The sequence below is a fragment of the Mustela nivalis genome, assembly GCF_964662115.1.
Source record: "Mustela nivalis genome assembly, chromosome: 4".
Taxonomy (NCBI): domain Eukaryota; kingdom Metazoa; phylum Chordata; class Mammalia; order Carnivora; family Mustelidae; genus Mustela; species Mustela nivalis.
The window spans coordinates 95,329,272-95,341,805 of NC_139023.1; the positions used below are offsets into that span (position 1 = coordinate 95,329,272).

The 12,534-nt window shown below is 39.2% G+C and overlaps 1 protein-coding gene and 1 long non-coding RNA gene across 16 annotated transcripts in view; one reads left to right on the plus strand and one right to left on the minus strand.

Annotated features, from left to right (window-relative positions):
• Positions 1-12,534, minus strand: part of ANK2 (ankyrin 2) — a 661,731-nt gene that overhangs the window by 289,397 nt on the left and 359,800 nt on the right. The window lies entirely within an intron of this gene.
• LOC309863311 overlaps positions 11,384-12,534 on the plus strand; it is a 33,867-nt gene continuing 32,716 nt past the window's right edge. For all 3 annotated transcript variants that reach the window (XR_014310989.1, XR_014310990.1, XR_014310991.1), the window contains exon 1: positions 11,384-11,509. This is a non-coding gene — a long non-coding RNA (uncharacterized lncRNA). The remainder of the gene's footprint in view (positions 11,510-12,534) is intronic.

Here is a 12,534-nt window from a genome sequence, read left to right on the forward strand (position 1 = left end):
ACTAACGAATTGTGTACTTGATAAACAAAACCGCTTTCCCGAGAGTTTAAAAAGGCTGCCCAGAGCTTTTGTACTTGATTTTATTATTCCTGATTTTCAAAGTTCTCTAGTGATAAAGAGTAACAATGGAAAATACCACCATTCTAGGTTGACTGTAGAATGACAGATTCCTTTCAGAAATGAAACTAATTCCACCGCCATAACAACACACGAATCTCTTCCATAGGAGAGTAATATCAACAGTTGTGCTTCAGAGATCACCTTAAGGCCCAGATAACCCATGTACCATGTTCATCACTTTCCAAGGTCACGAAGGATCACACCCAGGTTAGTTAGAGCTACACCTTCCGAAGCAAGACGTTAAGAATGCTGGACTAGCGACTGGCTCTCCTCTTAAATCAATAGTTAAAACAGCTTTGGCTTTTCATCTTTGGTTATTTTTAAATATTTTTTGCTTTAGTAAATTTGGGTATTTATGGTATACTGAGGGAAAGTCAGTTAGGACAAGGACCCACGTGCAATTGAAATATTTATTTCCTCTGATCGGATCATATTTTATGACAACACAGTGATTCAGATTAATGAAAAAGAAAGTCAACATAAATTAAACATGTTTTTAAAGATACACAGTTTTAATTATATTCGTCACCCCTTTAAATGCTGAGCAGTAAGAAACCCAAGGCAAATAAAGCATGATCCCTGTCCTCAAGTATCCAACATTCTAGAAGAGAAAACCAAACATAAAACACAAGTAAATGCAATTTAAAGGTGTGGAAGTTAGAAGTTCAGGAAACAATGTAAGCAGACAAAAAGCACTGGTGGCTACTTCTTGATGTATCACCCTGGGGACCCAATCTAGAAATCTGGAGTCCTCTTCACACCCAATGTATACCTGTTGATTTCACCTCCTAAGTATTTCTTGAATCTCTCTAATCCCTGACTAATGTCCTCACTGAAGATATATTCATCTGTCATCTGGATTATAATAGCTTCCTTACATGCCTCCCAGCCTGCAGTCCCATAGCTGCCAACGTGACCTTTCCATAATATAAATATTACCATAACTCCGTCTTCATCAAAACTCCACTACCTAAAGGACGTGTACTTTGGCTTTTAAGGCTTTCAAAATATGTGGTGCCTACTTACCTTTCTTTGCTTACCAAGTCCCAGAAGAAAAAAAAAAATTATTGAATGACCTCAGGTAGGGTGTCAGGGAAAGTGTAATCAGTAAGGTAGAAAGAGAATCAGAACAGTGTACTGCCCATTGTAAAATGCATCAATAATATTTCTCCTTTCTCAAAAAAAGGGCAGGTATACTACTTTATAAATTCAGGAATAAAACAGCTAAAGAAAACCTAGCAGGATGGGCTCACACTTGGGTATTTTTCGATTTTTGACAAAGAAAAGGAAATATCCATCCACCACAAAAATTAATAAACTTTTTGAAGGCCAATAAAAATAAAAGTGCCGACAACTCTATGGGACTTCAGCTTAATTTTAGAACAACAACAATCCATAATCCATCGGTGTCCAGCCAACATCCCCAAAAGGTCGTGACCCTAAATCATGAGTAACTCAGAGCTTCAGTTTCCTTGACCTTATTTCCCCAGACGCCACTGCTACGACTGACCAGCAGCATTCAGTATGTTCATACGATCATGTCATCAACAATCCTCAGCAACTCTGCCTTCTGGAAGTGCTGCTCCTGCCAATGACATCACAGCTTGTCAGCTCAATATGCCACCAGCATATGGGTTCCCTTTAAGTGGTGATAATAAATAGCATCAGGCCATCCAGTCACACTCCATTTCGAGATCACATTACAAAGCAGCCCGAGTCCTGGGCAAGGCAGGAAGGCTGCTGCTCACCTACTGTCTCGTTAGCATCACTATGTACAAAGGAAAAGAAAAAGTATGGAAAAGGTGAGTATGACCGCGTAACAACTAGTATTTTAAGACTGCAGTATAGAAACCCCTTGCATACAATATTATATAGGAGATAATCAGAGAAAGCCATTAGGATTTCTATTTTAAAGACAAACTCAACAGCAACAGCATTTTCCCAAGGTCAACACACTAAGATGTGGCCCTTGTTTTGTCTTCCTATTTTACGTATTCATTACAGGAGCAGAAGCAGAGAGAACCATACTCAGTGATGTCTGCTTTGTATGCAGGCATATTCAAGATACCCAGGCAGGCTCACTCCTGAGAATCTTGGACTCAGGCTGTTGCTCTGTGCAACACACGGTGGGCCGGCTGCTGGCTCTGATTCAGCAGCTGGTTGTAAAAAGTGAACAACACTTGCATAGAAGCAAAGTAGAAGCAGCCTTCCTTGGGGACAGCTTGAACTCAAATAAATAGTCCATCAGTTTAAGGCAGGAGACAGAGATACAGACTAAACTCACGAAGGCATAGTTTCTTTCTCCCTTTACAAATTGGATAGAACTCCTTTCGGTGGTTATTGGTTAACAGAACTGGGCAGATGGCCCATAGAACTGAAGGGACACTAAAGGTTCACTTAGCCCATCCACCTGGGGTTTTCTGGTTTGTTTTGTCTTGTTTATTAAGTAAGCTCTAAGCCCCACGTGGGGTGTGAACTAATCACCCTGAGATCAAGAATCACATGCTTTATGGACTGAGCCAGCCAGGTCTCCCCCTTCACCACCTGCTCTTAAACAGAACCACCCTTAAAACAACCCAGACTATTTAAGTTATATTCCTTTGAATTTTTTTCCTAATTGTAAAAGTAACATAAACTCATTGAAAAGATTTTGGACTATGCAGAAAGTTACCAAGAAAAAAAGTTGAAATCACCTACAGTTCAATACTCAAGAAAAGACCATTGTTGCACTTGGAAATGTTTCCATCCAAATTTTTAATGTGCTTTTTTTTTTTAAATTTTCAAAATTAACCTTCTTATATCCTGCTCTTTTTCTCTTAACATTGTATATTCAGAATCTTCATATGTTAAATATTTTTGGAAAATACTAATTTAAATGGCTGTCTTTTCCTCTCATATGGATACACCACGATATGTTTGCCCATGTTTCTACAGGTCAACAGTCAGGTCTATTATGCTACTGATAAATGATGCTACAATACCTACTTATACAAATCATTCAAGTTTCTAATTATTCCCTTAGACAAATTCCTAGTGAAGGAATTACTAGGATCCCTGATACTTCAGATTTTATGATTTTTATTATGACACAAGTTGTCTTCGAGAAAGCACCAGTAATTATATAAAAGGGACCTTTCAAGCTCATTAGCTTTGAAAATTATGTTTTATATTTCTATTTTAATTTGGTAACCCAAAAGTATGTAAATATTTCTGAAATATATTTTATTTTCAAAGACATACAGAGAATGAGATTCGACAACCTCCCGTGACAAAACCCTGCATGACTGGTTGGAGATAAACTGCGTTGGAATATAACAAAGTGAAAATGTTACAAACACTTACTGTTGTTGTTTGATGCAACATAAAATTAGGAACAAGAGATAACCTGATATGAGACATAAAGGTAATTTAATCATCTTTTTGGTCATACCATGAATCTCAAATAGAAGACATCAAGGTGTCTTACGTAAATAAAATGGTGTTTTTCTCCCTTATTTGTCAAAAAGATACTTCAAATGTATCAACCTCAACATTTAAACTTCTGTATCTCCATATATATTACAAATTCTCTTAGCTCCATTTTACATGGGAATGCAATGAAGTCCTTGGCTAGTCATAATTTCAAATATTCACTGATAAACTGAGCATGAGAAATGATACAAATGCCCCACTCTTCAAAATTAAAAGTTCCTGACATCAATGCATGCAGCAGATTTACAACAGGACAATTGTTCTCTAATATTTCTGAGTCCCCTGAAGCACCTCACAATAAACAACATTTATTCCCTTTTTCTCCTTCCCTCCCACTTCTCTCCCTCTGACCTTTCCTCCTATAATGATAAGTAGCTAAGGAAGAAAAAAATCTCCAAGCGTCAGTAGTCAGATACTAATTTATAGGTTTCTGTAGAAGAAGATGATGATGAAGGAGAAGAAGAAGGAGAAGAACTGAATTATTCCCTACAAAAATGCAATATGATCAATAATTAAATATAATGGAGTACATATTTCAATGCTTAGAATATGAAACCCTACAGTGAATACAAAATCAATTTCTAATATCATTTCCTTCAGAAAGCTTACCTGATTAAGTGGTTCAATCTACAGTTAACTAAGCTTGGTAATAGACTGGCAGTTGGAATTTAAATATTACTGATATTGGAAGAAAGTCAGCAATTCTTAAGAATATAACACCTTGGGGGCACCTGGGTGGCTCAGTGGGTTAAGCCACTGCCTTCGGCTCAGGTCATGATCTCCCGGTCCTGGGATCGAGTCCCACATCGGGCTCTCTGCTCGGCAGAGAGCCTGCTTCCTCCTCTCTCTCTCTGCCTACCTCTCTGCCTACTTGTGATCTTTCTCTGTCAAATAAATTTTAAAGAAAAAAAAAAAAAAAAGAATATAACACCTTGGAGAAATTTTTTTTCAAAATGCAATATTCTTAGCACCAACAACAGAATTTCCTGGGATGCTTGTTTCAGTGCAGATTCCTGAGCCTTCATCCAGGTTATTGAATCAGAATCTCAGGAGGGCTTGGAATATCTTTTCTGATCAACATTCTCAGATATTCTTTTGCACGCTGAAGTTCCAGAAAGGGGGCAGATGATTTCTGTTAACTAAAGCATATTATAGCTCTTGTTGCTAAATATCAACCTGAGGGTATTTAATCAGATCACTAAAGTAATACTATTTTGGGAAAAGGAATGTTTTAATAATAACTTGTAAATATATTACCTTTTCTTGGATTAGAGGCACGGTTGTAAAATAGCCATCCATAAAACATTCTGCTATTTAGAAAAACTTCTCTGGATCATTATTTACAGTTGTTTAATTCAGATTAAAGAGGTAAATAATGTGGGACACCTGGGTGGCTCAGTTGGTTAAGCAGCTGCCTTCGGCTCAGGTCATGATTCCAGCGTCCTGGGATCGAGTCCCACATCAGGCTCCTTGCTCAGAGGGGAGCCTGCTTCTCCCTCTGCCTCTGCCTGCCATTCTGTCTGCCTGTGCTCGCTCTCTCTCCTTCTCTCTCTCTGACAAATAAATAAAAAATCTTAAAAAAAAAAAAAAAGAGGTAAATAATGCTTAGACCCCCAAGGCAGACCCTCTTTCTGTGGGCTGCAGGTTTACTCTGGCACCCATGTTTCCATGGGTGGATTTTTCCAGCCCCTTGCCTTTCTTTCCCATCTGCCATATGCCACCCAAACCCATGTGCAGTGGGATGGCAGGGAAACAGCATCTTAGATCCCAACTGGTTTTCAGAGGGGATTTTGAGGACATCCATTAGAAAAGCACAGGAAATATTACCAAGGTCTAAAGTGAAAAAATCCTTACTCAGGACGCCTGGGTGGCTCAGTCGGTTAAGCCGCTGCCTACGGCTCAGGTAAGGATCCCAGTGTCCTGGAATTGTGTCTCGCATAGGGCTCCTTGCTCAGTGGGGAGCCTGCTTCTCTCTCCACCTCTGCCTGCCAATCTGCCTGCTGTGCACTCGCTCTCGCTCGTGCTCTCTCTCTCTCTCTGACAAATAAATAAATAAATAAAATCTTTAAAAAAAAAAAAAAAAAAGAAAAGAAAAGAAAAGATCCTTACTCAAGACAAGGGGCCTGGAACTGGAGAGGACTACCAAGACAAAGTCGCAGAAATTTAAATGTATTTTCCACACTTAAGTAAATTATTACACGGGGATAGACAGCACGATAAATAGAAAAAGCTATCTGATTAAATGAGATTATTGCCTGTTAATACTGTTCATTGTTCACATAGTCAACCAGAAATTTAATTGATTAAAACATAGGTCTATTTCCCTCCTTCCCTTAATGGATTATAGCTAATTATGTATTTGTAATTTAGATACTAAAGTAGTGTTTCTCAGACTTTGGTGTCCATACAAAAATCTTTTTTAGAACACAAATTTTGATGCATTAGGTCTGGAGTAGGGCCCAAGATTCTACGTTCCTAACAAATTACAGATATGCTAACGCTACTGATCTGTGGACCACATACTTTCAACAGCAAGGTACTAATGCACATTTTAAAATCTATGCCCGCTCCCCCATATATTAGGTGCTTTTGATATGGTTGTTTTAGGAGTAATGTCTAGAGTGCGGAGGGAAAAAAAAAAAAAACAGTGAAATACCCCACCATTTCATAAATGTATTTGAGTCACTAGCTCGCTAAAATGACAAATCCACTGTAACTTTGATAATAGCAATAACGCATTAGTTACTTCATGTTCAAAGAACTGGCTTAAGTTTGGCCTTGCCTTTCACCTTCACCCTGTGTGCCTATCTCTGACCATCAAAATTTTACAGACTTAAAGACCATTGAACGTTCCTTTGTGAAGTTTTCCCTGATAGCCTCAATGAAATACAATTTTCCCTCCTTTTAAATTTTTATACTTTTCAAATAGACAAACGACTAGAAACAATGTCTTTTGCACATGGACTGGGACTTGGCCATTATTACCTTTCTGCTTCCCTTCAGATCAGTTATTCCTTCTCAAATCTGGTTGCACATTATGGACATGAGGAGACATAGAAAAAAATACTGAGGCCATAAGACTCCCCCCCAGATGAATTAGATCAAATTCTCTGGGGAGTGAGACCCAGGCATCAAATTTTTTTCAAGTCCTTCATTGGGATACTAACGTGTAGCCACAGTTAAGAATCACTATCTTAGATGGGAGGCTCTCCAAGGGTTTGCCCTACGTCTCACTCACAAACATTTATGATAGCACACACGATTCAACTCAATAAATTTTCCTGAGGACCTTGAATATTATAGGTACTTAACTAATACACACAAGCTGCATATCTGAATTTGTCATATTTAAATACTGGAAAGAAAAGGAAAGCACATCAATCAAAAATTTTTATGTTTCCACAACACATTCTTTAATGATACATTGCCAATAACAGACCAAATCCCTCATGCAAAAAAAAATTTTGAAGCTGCCGTTATATTCCTCAGTTCCTCTGTCATTGAAAGTTCACTCTGTAGATTAGGATTTTCCTAAAGACTGGGTCCAATTTACTTTTCTCCTCTCTTCAAATTGAATAGATTTTGCAAATCATTAATGGAATTTTCAGCAGCAACCATACTGGAAATAATCAGCTGGCATCCAAGGTAGGACACACTTTTTGCCGCTGTCAAACAAAATTAATCACAGGCTTCCAGCATGCTGAGTAGAGGCGGCTTGGGCACCATTGGCTGAGGTGTTTCCATGGCCGGGCAGCAGTCGATGATCAGCAGGAGAGAGAGGCTGTTTTCAGAAAACACGGCGACGGGTTGCTTCTTTCCCTTCGTTTCTTTCTTCTTTTCAATTTCTAAGGGAGAATCTCCTGGCAATGCACCCAGGAGATTTTCTTGCCATGGAAACATGAGAGTGGGGTGTTTTAAAAGCTGACTATAGGAAAGAAGGCCATTCTCCTTGCTTTGTTCTACACCAGCCTGTAGTCTTCTGCAGAGGCAATTATTTAAATAATTCAGGTCGAGACCTAGTTTCATCTGAATTACACAGATGATCCAGGTATACTGGGCTGCTTTGGACATGTTATCCACATATATCTGTTCCGGCATTCTTCAGTCTCATTCAGTAGAGATCTAAATTGCATATTTTCAACTAATAATAATGTTATTGACACAATATTTAAAAAATAAATTAACTGAGCCCCACCTATGTGCCAGGTTTTGTGCAAAATTCCAAGAATTAAAAGGCACAATCTCTGTGATACAGCTGAGAAGATAGGTCTACTAACAGCAAGACATAATTGTCATAAATCGTGTCATAGAAACAGTTTGAGTAAAGATACTATAGTAAAGTAAAGACACCCCATAAAAAGTCTAGACACATGTTTCAGAAGCCGGAAGGGCAGGACAGGGGAAAAAAAAAAAAACAACCCTTATTTTTTGAAGTAACTGTTTTAGGGGGGAAAAAAAAGAATAGCAGAGAAGTCATCATGGTACTATCGTGCACTTATATTTTGGCTGAGTATCACATAGGCATTGTTACTGCCTAAACAACTCCGACAACTTCCCTACACAATGCAGGTGAGGTATTCTCATGCCCCATTTCCCACCCATAACTCTAAAAAAGCAGTCACAGGTACCTTAAAATCCTGATGATATCTCATGCTTGTTTTAACTGGATGTCACAAAGACCAGTCCGGTAGGATGATTCACATTTGAACACCTTAAGGGACTGACACCAGAACTCTTTAGCACTGGAAACACAGTGTCCCCCTAGAAATCCAACTTGATACGCTGTTTGAGTTTGCCGATTTTAGGACTCCGTGGGACTGAGTCTCTGAATCCTTCCCTCTGTGCTGAAGGTGCCTAAGAAAAGGGAGCTGGTTTGAGCATGTAAGGATTATTATAAAAGCTGTTGTTTTATTGGCCTCCTTTTCTTTACCAAGTAACCCTTAGGTTAGCATGAAGCAAGAGTCATTTTCTATGTATATTAATAGGGCAATGGTAAAAGGGCTGGTCAAAGTGGGTGGTTTGGCTTATAAAGGCTTGCTCAAGGTACTTGTCCTTCTGTCTGATCTCCCCGGCTGCACAGTGTTGATTTCATTCATAGTGGGGGAAGGACTAGGTATATTGTTATAGAAGCCTAGACCAGACTATAAAGCTACTTTAACAACTAAAAGAAAGAAATGAATCTTACCAGGACTAAGAAAACCAGAGTAAGAAAGAGTGAACCCAGTAGTTGATCAAGAAAAGAAGAAGTATGACTTAAGGGGAATGTGGATTTGAGTTAAGTCTGGGAAGAGTCATCTTGGCAGCTAAGGTAGGCTATAGTTCAGGTAAAACAAAGGTGTGAAATACATGGAGATTCTTACAAAGCTCTGCCTGATCCCTTCATTTGAGTAGGGAGCCATACAGTGAATCTCTGTACCACTCTTTTTTTCTTCTTCTTCTTCAAAGTAAACTCTATTCCCAACATGGGACTTGAACTCAAGATCCCAAGATAAAGAGTCACATGCTCTACTGACCACGAGGGCCTGGGGCCCCTCTCTGTACCACTCTTGAAAAATGTGTATCGTGGTCTTTATCACAGTGAACTATAATTGCAATTTATTATCTAGCTTACTATTCTGTCAGCTGACTGACTTTGAAACCATGCTGTCAGTTCTTGTCCCTAATCTGACTGAAAGACATAAGGCCTAAGCTTCTGTCAGCTGCAATTTCATTTAAGGCTTTGTTTTTAAATAAATGTGAGGCAATTTAGACATGTACAGTATATAAGAGAAGGAGTTATTATTTTAGGACTATGGGATGGTTGTCATCTCAATTTAAAATGAACCCAATCTTATTCTTAGTGCTTTATCCTGCCCGTTACTTCCTTCTAAATAAATCTAACTAGACATTCTTGGCTCATAACTTCTCTGGGGTGTGATAGCCTCCTTTATCCATCACCATTACTGTCATCAAAATCTGATGTTATGATGGGTACTAAGGATTTACTAAGCAACTAAACATAAGCATTTGAAATGTCCCAAAGGCTTATTGTCTTAGACAGAAAAGATCAAGGCAGAATGGATGTTAATGACATACTTCATAAATTAATTTAATTAGTGCTTACGGGTTTTTTAAAGACTCGATGCATTCAGTGGCAGCAGTGAGTAAAATGGGAAAGTTACACAAGGGAATGGGACTATAGGATCTCTATGGAAGGAAATGCAGTATAGTCTGACTAAGCAGGAACAAATAAATAAATAAAATCTTTAAAAAAAAAAAAAAAAAAGGAACGATTATGACCGGAGGACAAAAAAGAGTGTTCGAGGGGCGCCTGGCTGGCTTAGTCTGTGGAGCATGCAACTCAGCATTGTGAGTTCAAGCCTCACACTGGGTATAGAGATTATTTAAAAATAAAACTTATTTTTTAAAAAAGTGTTTGGTTGGTTGGTTCTTAAATTGTACTGATAGACTCATAGGGTAAATGGACACTTTGTCTTCCAGTGAATTTACTGATTATCTGATGTGCCCAAACCAGGAAACTAAAGTACATTTTTGTTGGGGTTCAAATTCAGAGTTACTAAACTAAGTTCAGTCAGGATTAAAAGAAAAAGTTTAAACATGGGACAATGCCATTTACACTGACTAATCTCAGAGTAAAGGATTCCACATAATCATGTGCTTAGAGAATGAACACTACGCTTCCAGTTAGGACTCATCGTCTCATGACTTTGAGGATGCCAAGAGTTGTTAAATGATAAAGTGACAATGTTGGCATTCTAGGCATAGAGCTGATCAACTTTGTCGAGAAGAAGAAAAAGCGCACCAAGAGAAGGGAGATGAACAAAGGAAGCTACATTTTAGTTTGGAAAATACAGACATCGCCCCTCTGAGCAGAAAGGCATGGAGAGGAGAAATTATGTGCCAGTTCTCTGCAGTGTCCAGCCGGGGTCAGGGACAAAAGAGACAAGTAGTGTAAAGACTGTAATGTGGACTGACTCAGCACATGAGTGAAGTGACAGTGTTGACCTGGGCATCCAGCCGGGCTGGGGATGAGACCGGTTAGATCGTTCTGGTCAGGTGTCCACGCGGGGATACTGATCAGTTCACGGCATGACATAAGGCGGGGAAGCCCTCGTGCCTAGAAAACAAGACGAAAGCGCGGAGACAACTCTGGCAGGAGCATTACAGGTAATAGAAGAACCTCAGGCAGTCCTTGTGAGGGGCTCGAGAAGGAGAAGAGAGTAGGCTCTCACACCACATCACAGCAGAGGTGAAGGCCAAAGTGATGAGTCAGAGAAATACAGTGGATATTCACCATAAGAACAAATAATGAGTCACACGTGGCCCCAAGGTTAAAGGGAAACATTGCCCTTCAAAAGTGTAGCATAAATGATGATGCAATAAAGAGATGAGCAGCTCTCCCCTTGTCCTATATGGTCGTGTGTGTCCTGTCCCTGTGCTTTAATAAAACCACCATTTTGCACCCCCCCAAAAAAAATAAATAAATAAATAACAATAAATAAAAAAAATAAATAAAGGACTGACTACACCATGCAAGCCTCATGAACTTGTGCTGATCTTTGTATGATCTGTGACTTGACTACAGCATGCTTTCTTCTCCCTAAGACTTGGCCAGGCGTGCCGCGGTAGCCTGCGCCTGGGACCTGGAAGGCGGCCTGCTCTCATTTGGCTCACTTGACAGTTTGTGCCAATACATTTTTTAATTCTACTCTCCAGGTGGCAAGGCTGTTTTATAACAAATTGCTGGCTAATTAGGGCATAAATGTTCTTTTCTTTGTTTCTCCCTGACCTTGCTCATTCTCTGCTCGCAGATGACATGCCCTAGCCACCAGTTCCCGCTCCTGCTTTTACTCTTCCGCGATCTGCTTACATTACTCGTTACTGTCAGGACTCCAATCTTCATTTCCAACCTTCATCTGTGAGTCTGAAATCCCTTACTTGACTTTATACCTTGCTCATGTTCCCTTAAACCTAAAAGTGGTGGTTTATTTTTCGTGTATTGTCAAATTGTCTACATTTTTTTTTTACTCTTAGCCATGTCATTGTTCTCACTGTAATACAAATATCCAAATATACAATCGTATGATTCATTTCTGATCATTCATTTTATCCTCATGTGATATCAAATTCTCTATCTGAAATCTGGAAAATACATTAAGGAGTTTCAAAAGACACTTTAAAAGAAAAAAAGATATTATTTATTTATTTGACAGAGATCACAAGTAGGCAGAGAGGCAGGCAGAGGTGGGGGGGAGCAGGCTTCCTGCTGAGCAGAGAGCCAGATGTAGGGCTCGATCCCAGGACCCTGGGATCATGACCTGAGCCGAAGTCAGAGGCTTTAACCTGCTGAGCCATCCAGGTGCCCCTCAAAAGGCACTTTTTAAATCCATTACTAAAATAATGTTATATATTTGTATATGTATGTGATAATATAAAATTGTTTATTTTTATTTTTTTTCATCTTATGTTGTAAGTTGAAATTTTCCAGTTTATTTTTTATTAGTAGGCTATATGCCCAGTGTGAAGCTCAATATGAGGCTTGAACTCATAACCCTGGATTGAGACCTAAGTTGAGATCAAAAGGCAGAAATTTAACCAACTCAGCTATCCAGTTACCCCAAAATTTTCCAAGGCTTCTATGACAAGCCTATTTATGTGACATTCAGAATGTATCAAGTGGTAGAAGCAAAAAGGGTAAAATAAATTTAAAGGACTACCAGGGATCTGGTAAGCAAACAGTTTTTAAAAAGTAAATATTCGGGCGCCTGGGTGGCTCAGTGGGTTAAGCCGCTGCCTTTGGCTCAGGTCATGATCTCAGGGTCCTGGGATCGAGTCCCGTATCGGGCTCTCTGCTCAGCAGGGAGCCTGCTTCCCTCTCTCTCTGCCTGCCTCTCCGTCTACTTGTGATTTCTCTCTGTCAAGTAAATAAATAAAATCTTTAAA